Raw genomic sequence first — 12,675 nt, forward strand, 5'->3', positions numbered from 1 at the left:
ATAAGTAAAATTAAGCACACAACACTTTGCCTTCTTTTCTTTGTCTCTTTCTTCTGACTTTATGTCTCTGTTTCTGCCTCCACTTGTCCTCTAGCAAGCTTTGTCTTCTCACTCCCGACTCTCACTCAGAGATCAGTGACAGCTGGCTTCTTTTATCCTGCACCTGGGAGCATTTCCGGTGGTCTGTGAGCATGGTCTGGAACACTTCCAGGTGAGGCGGAAGCCCAATGAAACATGGCTCCGCAGTGCCTTCAGCACCCCCTGGTGGCACCCATGGAACCCAACAGGGCAGTGTCGAACTCCAACTCCCATTAAACCCTGTGGCACCACTGCAACCCAAAGTTGCTGCCTTCTAGCACTCTGGGGGAGGTAATGCCCTGGATATGTTCTCTCCTCTGGTCCTTCCATTATGGAGGCATCCCAGCTGGGTAAGGGCCCTGATCATCCTCCACACTATTAAATAAACATAAATGTCCATCTATGGATTTACTGAACAGAGTAATTCAAAACAATCATGGTGAGCATGGCAGGAACCAGCTCTGAGTGGAGACACCAAGACACCACTGAGAACACTGGACGAGTTTCGCCTAGTTAGCCAGTCTAAACTAACTAACTAACTAACTAACTAACTAACTAACTAACTAACTAACTAACTAACTAACTAACTAACTAACTAACTAACACCTAAATGCTACCATGTCGAAGACAACTGGTCTGCCTGGGGAGATCATGTAAACTTCACAGTGAAAGTGTGCTAATCTGCAGCGCTAATCACTACACCACCTGGCTACCTGTATATCTATATGTGGTAATGTGGAGAGTAATAAAACTGAAAGAAGCAGCTCCATAAAAATGACTTTGTAATATTTATGGAGTCTGGTCTTTCTCCTGTTACCAATCATTAATTGCCCTAAGCATAGTTAAGAATATAAGAACACGAGAAGGTTCTGAAACCAGAGGAGATTATTCAATTCACCAAGTTCAACTGCTGAGCTCATAGCTCAGCCAATATCTCATCCAGATAACTTTTAAAAGTGGTGTGGTGGATTGCCGGCTTCTTACTCCGGCCCTCACCCCCAGGCCGCCAGGAGGAGCTCTCCGGACAGCGTGGATGTGCCCCAAGTTCCAGCAGGGCCCCATGGACTATGTAGTTTTTATACGCAGCCCTGCTGGATACCTTGGGGGCCACCAGGAGTCGCTATAGGAGGGCTCGTGGGCTCTTATGTGCCCTATAACCCGGGGGTACGTCATGGTCACGTGACAGGAAGAAACGACGTGCTCCCGGGTTGAAGAAAAGGACTGTTTACCCTGACCCGGAAGGAATAAGGAACTGTGGACTGTTGGACAGGAACACCTCCGGGTCAGGGTGTATAAAAGGACTCTGGGAAGCCCAGTACATTGAGCTGAGCTGGGAGGTAGGAGGGCAAAGTGTCTGGGCGAGGAGGAAAGAGAGTGTTGTATTGTTGATTTATTATATGAATAGGGTGGAGTGGAGGGTGCTTTGTGCACGAGATAACAGTAAAATAAATAGTTATTGTGCTTATACCTGGTGTTTAGAGTGGTACCTGAGGGTCCGAGAGGTGGACAAAGGGTATATCTGCGACAGTGGTCAAGGTACAGTAAATATGTGTGTGATAGTAGGTGTTATGAAAGGGACTATAAATTTGAATAAGGGGTTCACGTGACTTTAGACTGGCACTTCTGGGTGAGGCCATCTTTGATGTTGAGTCCATTTTCATTGAAGGCATTCAGCTCCTCAGCCACATGAGCGCCTGCTGAGTTTTTGGTAGATAGATAGATAGATAGATAGATAGATAGATAGATAGATAGATAGATAGATAGATAGATAGATAGATAGATAGATAGATAGATAGATAGATAGATAGATAGATAGATAGATAGATAGATAGATAGAGAATGGTGACTCTAAACTGGCCCAATATAAGTAACGGTCCTGTCCAATGTTGGTGCCTACCATGCTACCGATTCTGTGAAGATGCTATAAATGAAAAAACATTTATAAAAAAAGGATGGATGGATATTTCAAGAAAGAAGACTAACATCTGCAAATCCAATTTTAACTTGTTATTTAAGCTCTCGCCTTCAGAATTAGAAATTCATCACTTGGCAGGTTCACAGCGTCTTCTGCAATTTGCAAGATGCCAGCTGTGTGATTACTTGAAGAAGGATGTTTTCAAAGAGCAAATCATCCAGGTGAACGCTGAGGCTCTCACTGCAGCGTCCTGGAATTCAAGGCGCAGTCTTCCTGTAAACAGTCAGCGATGATCACATGTCTGCAGTTCTTTCGGATCCTTCCTGTTATAAGCAGCCTGTGAAGGTGACATTCAGTAATGGGATTTACTTGCAGTTACTGGGCTGCTGGCAAGAATTACACACTGTGAAAGGAAGAGAAAAAAAACACAAACTTTATGTTCTTAGGAATCTGACTAAAGTGTTATTAGAAATGGAATAAGCTTATGAGTGTCAGGGTGCAGTCCGGAAAATAACAAGAAATATCCAGGAAATATCCAAGAAGGCCTTAATGTTCAGATGGGGTTAGCAGATAAGACAAACTTGAAAATAAAGAATAAAAATGGGTAGAATGAGATAAGAGAGGAATGGTTTAAAAGAACTAAAAGGAGGATCAAAGGGAAAGCAAGCCCTGCCCATCTCTTCATTCATCCATCCATCTACAGTACATACAGTACCTGCCTAATTGAGTTCAGGCTCATGGAGGCCAGAGTCCATCCCATCTGCATCAGATGCATAGTAAAATTAATTGCTGATCAGACTAACCAATATGTCTTTAGGATACTGAAGGAAAAAATGAAGACACAAACTAAAAAAAATGCAACCTCCATACAGTCTGTGGTTTTCAGATCAAACATCGACTGTGCCACCATGCTGTCAAAATACAGGCAGGTCTAAATTGATAGGTAAGCAAAGACAAGCAGAAGTATCAAAGGGTGAGAAGTCCAACATTTTGTATTCCCAGGAATATTCCAGTCACTCAGTAACTGGGCAAGGAAATGGGGGGCAGGGGCTTTGGCAGATATTGACTTGATAGGCAGGAGGAAAAGAGACCTGCAGGGGTACAGGAAGAAACTGGAGGTACTGCAACCGCCCCCATCAAATGGTAGGCCATAGAGACATAGGCATTGTCAGTTGCTTTGGGTTCTTTATGTTGCTGCTTCCATTATTTACCCTTCTTATTTCCCTATGTCTCAATATCACTGGATATCTAAAACCGACCCCCATCAACAGCCTCTGCATACTGACCAGTATTGATCCACTAAATATAAGTAGAAATGTGGTGAGTAGGTGGGAAAAACAGAGTCAACTAGAGGACCCCAGACACTCACTGTACGGCCATACCAATGTTGCTAAACACCTGAAATCCCGGAAGACACCTCAGGGACTCAAAAGTCAAAGGAGCAAGGTTGCACTCATGGCGCAAGCACCTTAGAGACATCAACTCAATTAACATCCCCAGACTAAAAGTAGGAGACCATCTTTCCACTGGGGGTGACTTGGACTAGACAACACATAAAAATCTTAACTGCCTATGCACTAACACTATCAGATCCAAAGCCAACATGACCAAGTTGGGGTATTCCAATGACAGTGATCTACGTGACTACGGGGAAAGACAGACCATGGAACATCTCCTAATCTGCCAACATCTGAACGAAAAATGAACATGGAGGACCTCACCATAGCCATGGACAGGGCTACAGCCTGTGCTCGCCACTAGAGCACAGAGCATATAAAACCTCGGTCAACCCTCCACCTCACTTTAGCTGGAAGAATTAACGTTGTTAAGATGAATATCCTTTTTTTTTTTTTTTGTTCTTTATTTCGCCTTATACAATTTCATGTATTAGGAATTTGTTAGTTTTCGCATACCCCTTGGGGTCAGAGCGCAGGGTCAGCCATTGTACAGCACCCCTGGAGCAATTACAGTTTAAGGGTCTTGCTCAAGGGCCCAGCAGAGTAGGATCTCTTTTTGGCAGTGACGAGGATTCAAACCAGCAACCTTCGGGATACCAGCGCAGATCCTTAGCCTCAGAGCCACCACTCCGCCCTATATATCCTTCCTAAGCTTCTCTTTTTATTTCGAAACATTCCAATATACATCAATAAATCATTCTTTAAGCAATTAGATTCAACCATAACCTCATTTATTGGGAACCTAATACATCCACATATCCAAAGAGTGACCCTACAAAGACCTCAGGCAGAAGGTGGCATGGCTCTGCCTAATTTTCAGTTTTATTACTGGGCAGCAAACATACAAACTATAAAAACCTGGATACAAATAGATGAACATACACAGGCTTGGTCCGCAATAGAAGTAAAATCCTGCAGTACTTCTTTATATTCCCTGCTATTTGTGCCCCAATAAATGCAAGTTATCGCCAATACTGTATACTAATAACCCAATTGTGCTTCACTCTCTAAGAATATGGAACCAATGTAGAAAGCATTTTAAGATGGAGAATCTTTTATCTGTAGCACCTCTGCAAGAGAACCACCCTTTTCAACCCTCGCAAACATATGCAGTTTTTAATATCTGGAAAACATTTGGGATTAAATTACTTAGAGATCTTTGCATCCTATGAACAATTACATTCCAAATTTAATTTTCCAGCAACACATTTCTTTCACTATCTTCAAATCAGAACCTAACCGATTTTCCCCATCTCCCACCCTCTTCTATGCTGGAAAAAATATTGCTCAGTCTCGAGGACTCTGCCAGCATTTCTGCAATATATAAAAATATTTTACAGTCCCTCCCTTTCAAAGATCCAAGAGGACAATGGGAAAAGGATCTCTCACTCAACATATCAGAAAAGGAGTGGAAGGGAGCAATGCAGAGAATTCACTTGAATTCCATATGCGCAAAGCATACAATTATTCAGCTCAAAATTATATATCGAGCACATCTTTCTCACTTGAAATTGTCCAAAATGTTTCCAGGGCAAGATCCAACCTGCAAACGCTGCAATCAAGTTCCAGACTCACTGGGTCACATGTTCTGGGCCTGCACCAAATTAACATCATTCTGGACAAAAATGTTTAAGTGCCTTTCAGACAGCCTTGGTGTCACAATCCTCCTAACCCACCACTGTTTGGTGTTCTTCCAGACGGGCTTAAAGTGGAGAAGGACAAACAAACTGATTGCCTTCACTACACTTTTGGCACACAGACTTATTTTGCTAAACTGGAAGAATCCTAACTCTCCTCTTTTAAGTCAGTGGGTAACTAATGTTTTATATTATTTGAAATTGGAAAAATCTAATTCTCACTTAGAGGATCTGTGCAGAACTTCTTCAAAACCTGGTAGGATCTAATTAATAATATTTTAGAATAAGCTCTTAAAGCACCGAGGAAGTAGATTCTCTCCCTATTTCTTTTTCTTCTCCATTTATCTGCATCCGCCTATTAAACTCTTCAATTTATTTATTTTTACTATTTTTAAGTTTAAGTCCGTTGGCCATGCTCTCTTTCTCAGGGGTGGGGGTGGATTTGTTTTCAATCCTATTTTTTTTTTGTAAAAAATTATCTATTTGTATGGAATGATTACAATAAAATCAATTAAATTAAAAAAAAACAAAAAGCAAAATTCAAAGCATCCAGTTTTATTTCGGTGTAATTAAATGTAAATTATGACATAATAAAGGCTAATTTTTGTCTTGATAAATATTGTAATTAAAAAGCACATTCATTACTTCATTAACTACAATTATGTATGGCATTTTGTGAGACGGTTCCGCAGTGAAGCTCACAGTACGGAGGTGAAAAGATGAAAATGGCGTGAATTAAGCACAGTCAAAGTGAGAAGTATCCTGTCAATCAAAGTGGCTGCAGCTACGAAGGACAAAGAATTGTGGGAAATCGAAGAGCAACGCCCCGCCCACTGACCTGTGCTATTTGCATGTTGAGAACTTGAAAATGCAAAGTGGAAAGTGAAAATTCAATGTGGCGCCAGGGCTGATTTGCGTTTTACTTTTTATTTTTGCAGACTAATTGCTGTTCAGGCTGAAAATGAAATTGCAGAAAGTGTTATTTCATTTTATTTTTAATTTTTGCAGCCATCTTGTGCATAGACTTTGAAAATGAAATTGCAATTTCATTTTATAATTTTCATTTTCATTTCCCTTTTTTGCAGAAAATATTTCCCATACAGTTGCAGGCTTTCTGGTTATGGTTTGTGGGTCCCCTTAAATAAGTTCAACAGCACATTAAAGCAATGCTGGGGTTGCTGTTGTTGAATAAGCTCTGTATGGCCTTTCTGAGAGCCTGCAATACATGAAGCCCAATGAATCACAGTGTTTTTACCTGCAGCTTTATCTCTGTATATTCTTCTACCTCCCCTGAATGGTCCCTGCTGATTCCTTCTCTGCCAAAAGAAATTCAATAACAGCCCGTTGCACATCACTCTACCAACTCTATTTTGAGGGCCAGCTGAATAATCACTTGGAAAAGAGATTGCATAGTTGTGCTGCAGCAGCAAGTGGGACATTTCAATTTAATCACACAATAAAGTTCACACATTTCCTGGTAATAAGGACTGTAGTATAGAAAGTATGGTTTTGGGTATTTCACATAAATTGTTTAACTCAATGAAACATTTTGTAAAACCAGTCTGTACCCTAGCAGCCATCTGTGGGTTGAATGCCACTCATACGCACCACACTCACTCATAGCAGGCCAATTTAGAGTCATTAATACAACTAACATTCACTTACTTGGAGAAAAATCAGCACAGATATGAGGGGCATGTGCAAGCTCCACAGTTCAGAAGTTTAAAGAAAAAGAGCACAAAACCAAAAGTGGCACGATGGGTATGAAGGTGCCTTACAGGTCTATAACATAACATAACATAACATAAAGAGCACCAAAGATTATTGTGAGGTTGTAACATAACTCAGAGATGCAACAAGCAATTGTGTAGTCAGGGCAGGCAGAAAGTCGATAGCGAGAGATCGATAAATACTGGCGACCAAGAACAAAAGAACGAGATGAAAAAGTAAGTAATCCTGTTTTGTCTTGGTATAGTAATATATTACTTTACTTTCCCCTTTTGTATTAATAATATGTAGCTTTTGTCAGAATGCCTAAAAACTCACAGACTTACCACTATTTATAAAGTATTGTACCATATAACTTCTCCCCACCTTCTCTTCTACATTTATAACCTCAGGCAATTAGGTGTAGTAAAAGACAAGCAGGAGTTAAGTTACAATTTAAATAATGTATTATTGATAATATTCAAAAATAATAACAATATGCAAAGTACATTTGAATACTGGCAACCATACAACCTGATAAATGCTAATGTGTAGTTTCAGGCGGCACATGGACTTGTTAGTTACTTAAAATGTCTCTAGTTACATCCTCATTTTTGGTCAGCTTCCTCCAGAACAGGCCGCTGGTCTGTCTCAATATGGCTGCCGAGCTGTGATCTTCATTGTGTTGTGCTTTTCAGTTCATGATGTGTGAGATGCTCCTTCATCAGTTGGTATAAGAGAAAGCTAGGGAGGGGTAAAGCAAGCAAATTTATAGATTCTCTGTCCAAACCCTACAGCCAATAGGGCGTCATGGCACTTAAAAGGTTCTGATAGAAGCAAATTCCAAACAGCCTACTTCAGACCAATGGGGCACAGAATACCTTCACACCTGCCCCAAAAACCATGTGTTAGGGTGAAGCTTGCCAGCTAGATACAGTAGTTGGCCTCCATGTGGGGACTGACTGAGACAGTCCCATAGAGGATCACTTGCCAAACTTGTTGGAGGCACTTCCCCCAACCCTGTCGTAAAATTACAAAGAGACTTAACCCTAAAAGTGGGTACGGGTACTTAACAATACAAATAAAGACATACAAAATATTTATCAACTTATATGCAAAATTTCACACCACAACAAAACCCCATGGAAATTGTTGATGTTTTAAACATGTTTGGACTGGCAAACATTAGATCTTCATGCAAACAGTGCCTACCAGATCAAGGTGATGTACTAGAACAAACGAGCGACACATAAAATTGACATGCTGTATTCATTCTCATAATCTAAATTAACAAAAATGCAGATTTATAACATGGACAAAGTAAGTCGACCCCTTCTTTTATCACCATTTCAAATAAATATAATTAGAGTCAGGTGTTCTACATTAGGTACCAATGATTAGAACCTCCTTAAGGAGTACACAGGTGGACCCTGTTTTATTGTGAGTATGGTGTTCTCTTTGCTGTCATCGTATGTGGTGTCATCACACCAAGATCAAAAGAGCTCTCTAAAGCCCTCAGAGAGGAGGCTATGGATGTCTATGTGTCTAGTAAGAGATTTAAAAAGACAACCAAATTATTTTAAATCAACATTCCAATGTAAGATAAATCATCTACAAGTGGCTTAGATTTTAAATGACTGCTAATCTGTCCAGGACTGGATGGTCAAGCAAATTCAGCTAAAGAGCTGACTGTTTTATACTAAAACAAATCCCCAAAAACCTTAAAAATTTCTTGCGAGATCTGCAGGTAACTCTTGGAAAAGTTGGTGTCAGAGTGCATTTGTTCATAATAGGAATGAGCAACATGCATGCAACGTGTGCCAGGAGAAAGCCTTTTCTGTCCAAAAAGAACATTAAAGCAAGACAGCTGTTTGCCATTGAACATCTAGGCAAAGACCAGGCCTTCTGGAACAATGTACTATGGACAGATGAATCAAACGTAGACTTGTGTGGCCACAGTAACAGTAGACACGTTTGGAGCAAACTGATGACAGTGTTTCAGGAGAAGTCCCTCATACCAGCTGGGAAGCATGGTGGTGGAAATGTTATGGTTTGGGGTTGCTTTGCTGTTTCAGGACCAGGCAGCTTGCAGTCATTGAATCAGCTGTGAATTCTGCATCATATCAAAGGGTGTTTGTGGAGAATGTGAGATCATCTGTCCGAAAGTTAAAGCTGAACCAGAAATTGACCTTTCAACACAATAATTATTTGAAACATATTAGCAAATCCTTTAAGGAGTGGCTCACAAAAAAGAAATGAAGGGTTACGGACTGGCCTAGTCAAAGCCCCGATTTGAATTCCAGTGAAATGTTGTGAGGGGATTTGAAACAGGCAGAACTTGCAAGAAAACCCACACACACCTTGCAAGTGGAGGAATTTTGCATGGATGAGTGGTCACAACTTTCACAGAGCTGATGTCAATGAAACTGGGGTTCAGTTATGTGAAATGAGTACAACAAGTGCTTAAGGGGGCGATACCAGCTTTGGAGGTCAAGGGTGTAGTTTTCCTCTAGTAGACCATCACATTTATTCATATTTTTATTGAATAAGTGAAAGGGTAAATTTTCCTTCTGTTTTAATTTAAGTATATCACCTTTATCTGCATTAAGATCTACTGTTTGCTTGTGGAAATATCTTCCTATAAGGGTGCACTTATGTTTTCACATGACTGTATGCAGTGTGTTCATGCTGTTTTGTCATTTGTTTTTCTCTATATAGTAACTTGCGGTGGTGCATGCAGTTAATAGGACTGCATATTGTGTATTTTAACAAATCTGAATCTTTATGTGTATTTATTATGTAATTAATTTGTAAAGCTTTCAATGTATTTTTTATCTGTGAACAGAACTCTGAGCCTGACCTCACAAAAACAAACTGAATTGAATGTATGAAGTAATGCAAGGGTTAGGGTTAGGGCCAGCACACAGTAACAGTATCACACACCAGCTTTAGTTCTGATTGCACTGACTTGTTCAATGAAGCAGACAGACAGTTTTCTGTTTCTCAGATGCACATGACTGGCCATCTTCTCCAGGAAACAATAGACAGAACTATAAATAAAGAATGTTCCTTGTAAGGCGACTCTGAAGTGGCTAGACAGATTATCGATGTGGCGGTAGCTGCTTCTGTCAAACAGCAAAATCGAAGTACAATTTCCAATAACAGAAAGAAGAGTAGGTGTACTAGCTGTCAAAAATGAAATGGTCATGGTGACACAGGCCTTGAAGTACAGAACTGCTGTGGCATATGAAGCTTACTTTTGAGAAGAATAGCTATGCTCCTTGGGTGTTAATCCTGGCTTTATTTTGCCTTAATGCGTTAGCTCACCTGTCTTCTGTAAGTTCATTAGTGCTGGAAAAATGGACTACTATGCAATGAACAGAATAATGTTTGCCCTGGAATGACTGGAAAAATAAATTTTTGAAAGAGCTTTCTATTAGCATCCCTTCCGTAAAGTAAGTTTTACTGTAATACCAGATAAAATCAGTCAAAAAGAAATGTAAAGAGCATCTACAGTTAGGGGACCCTTGCATTATTTCTGAGAAGATTTTGGGCACAGGCAGCAATGAGCAGACAGACAATTCAATCTTTAAATCAATGAGTGCAGATATATTGTGCACTCAAAAGCCCAAGAATTGAATGACCTTATTTTAGGAGGACATTTAAGGCACCGTGCAGCAATCAATCATTTTTACCATATATAGGAAGACTAAATTCTGAGCACTGTTTGCATGTTCTCTCTATGTCCATTTGGCTGGAGGAATACGGCTTCCTCCAACAGCCCAAGGACATACTGAAATATTCTAAACTTGTTCACTGCATGAGTGCGGTCAGGTGATAGGCAATGTTGAGATACTAGGATGATTCCTACTGTAATTAGAGTGCCTTCCTTCTATGTGGCGTCTGCATGTTCTCCTAGTGTTTAGCTGGGCCTAAAGGCAGACAGACAAAGTGAATGATGATTGTAAAATGGCTCCGATTCTGCGAGTATGGGCATGTGATGGACATTATTTAAAACACAGTGGGATTCTTGGCTGAGTAGAAATGTTATGTTCTCCCTGCATATATTTGAATCACAGCCTGATGACATAATAATCAATCCCTTTAAATTTGTTCAGTTTCAATGGCTTGTGTTTTCCTATATGTATGCAGATTTCACAAATGTTAATATGAACTTATCTGACTAATAACGCCTTTCCTTCTTTTGCTAATGACCAGTGAAACATGAAAGTTCATACACCTTTCATGTCACGAAAAACAATGGGATGCTGGTGCCTGCTGTGTCTTACTTGACATCAAAGCATCGTGATACTCAGACATTGTCACAGGTAAAATGAGAGCCTCACAACCACCCACTGCTCAGAAAAATCTGTTGTCTATGAACAGCCTAAACTGCCTAGATTTAGACATAGTGAGAAATTAATGAGATCTCCATGGTATATAAGAAGCTAAAAAAATAAGGAAAAAACAGATGTATATAGTGAATGACACTCTGTCACTACTTGTAGGGCATATGAGTTCATTAAAGTATAAACATAGTATTAGGGAAGCTGAAAGACATTTGGAAAGAAATACAGCATATTAGGTTTAATAACTCTGTCACTAACTGTAGAGCATGTGAGAGGATTAAATCATTAAAAGGGTATTAGGGAAGCTAAAGGGCATTTGAAGAGAAATACTGCATACCAGGCTAAAGATGACACAAAGAGACATTTTCAACGTTTTAGTAATAAAAGAACAGTCAAGGCAGAAGTGAAAAGTATTAGGAATGACTTGCATTTTATTGAAATTTATATAGTTGATAACCTCCCAAAAGTAACAGGGACTACTAAGGAGGCACTTAGTGACTTTGAAATTATAGAGGGAGAAGTACTGTTTAGATTAAATTGGCTGGAACCTAACAAATTACCAGGATCAGGTGACATTCATCCTTGAGTGCCTAAGGAGGTAATTGATGCATATATAAAATCTAGGAGTAGTAGTATATATATATATATATTCACAGCATTCGTAGTCTGAATCACAATCTGATTGTATAGGTGGTTACCTACCAGGTAACGCTTGTGGTTGGTCATTCAGACTACGAATGCCGTGAATGTAATTACCCCCGATCTACATGCTGTCAAATGAACGAACCACACGCCGTGGCGCAACGTTAGGGGCTTCGCCTCTAGCACTGATGTCCGAGGTTCGATTCCCGTAAGGGAGTGCAGTGAGTGTGTACGCCTGATGAGCCCAGAATTAGGGCGAAACACGTGTCGCGTACTCTTTGCATTATTTAACAGTAAACTATTTCAACCATATATATATATATATATATATATATATATATATATATATATATATATATATATATATATATATATATATATACACTGTATACTGCTCAAAAATATTAAAGAAACACTTTTTAATCGGAGTATAGCATCAAGTCAATGAAACTTCTGGGCTATTGATCTGGTCAGTTAAGTAGCAGAGGGGGTTGTTAATCAGTTTCAGCTCTAATGAAGTTAACAATAGGTGCACTAGAGGGGCAACAATGAGATGACCCCCAAAACAGCAATGGTTTAACAGGTGGGGGCCGCTGACTTTTTTCCCTCTTCATCTTTTCTGACTGTTTTTTCACTGGTTTTGCATTTGGCTATGGTCAGTGTCACTACTGGTAGCATGAGGCCATACCTGGACCTTACAGAGGTTGCACAGGTAGTCCAACTTCTCCAGGATGGCACATCAATACGTACCATTGCCGGAAGGTTTGTTGTGTCTCCCAGCACAGTCTGAAGGACATGGAGGAGATTCCAGGAGACAGACAGTAACTCTAGGAGAGCTGGACAGGGCCATTGAAGGTCCTTAACCCATCAGCAGGACTAGTATCTGCTCC

The sequence above is a fragment of the Erpetoichthys calabaricus genome, chromosome 11 (assembly GCF_900747795.2).
Source record: "Erpetoichthys calabaricus chromosome 11, fErpCal1.3, whole genome shotgun sequence".
Taxonomy (NCBI): Eukaryota; Metazoa; Chordata; class Cladistia; order Polypteriformes; family Polypteridae; genus Erpetoichthys; species Erpetoichthys calabaricus.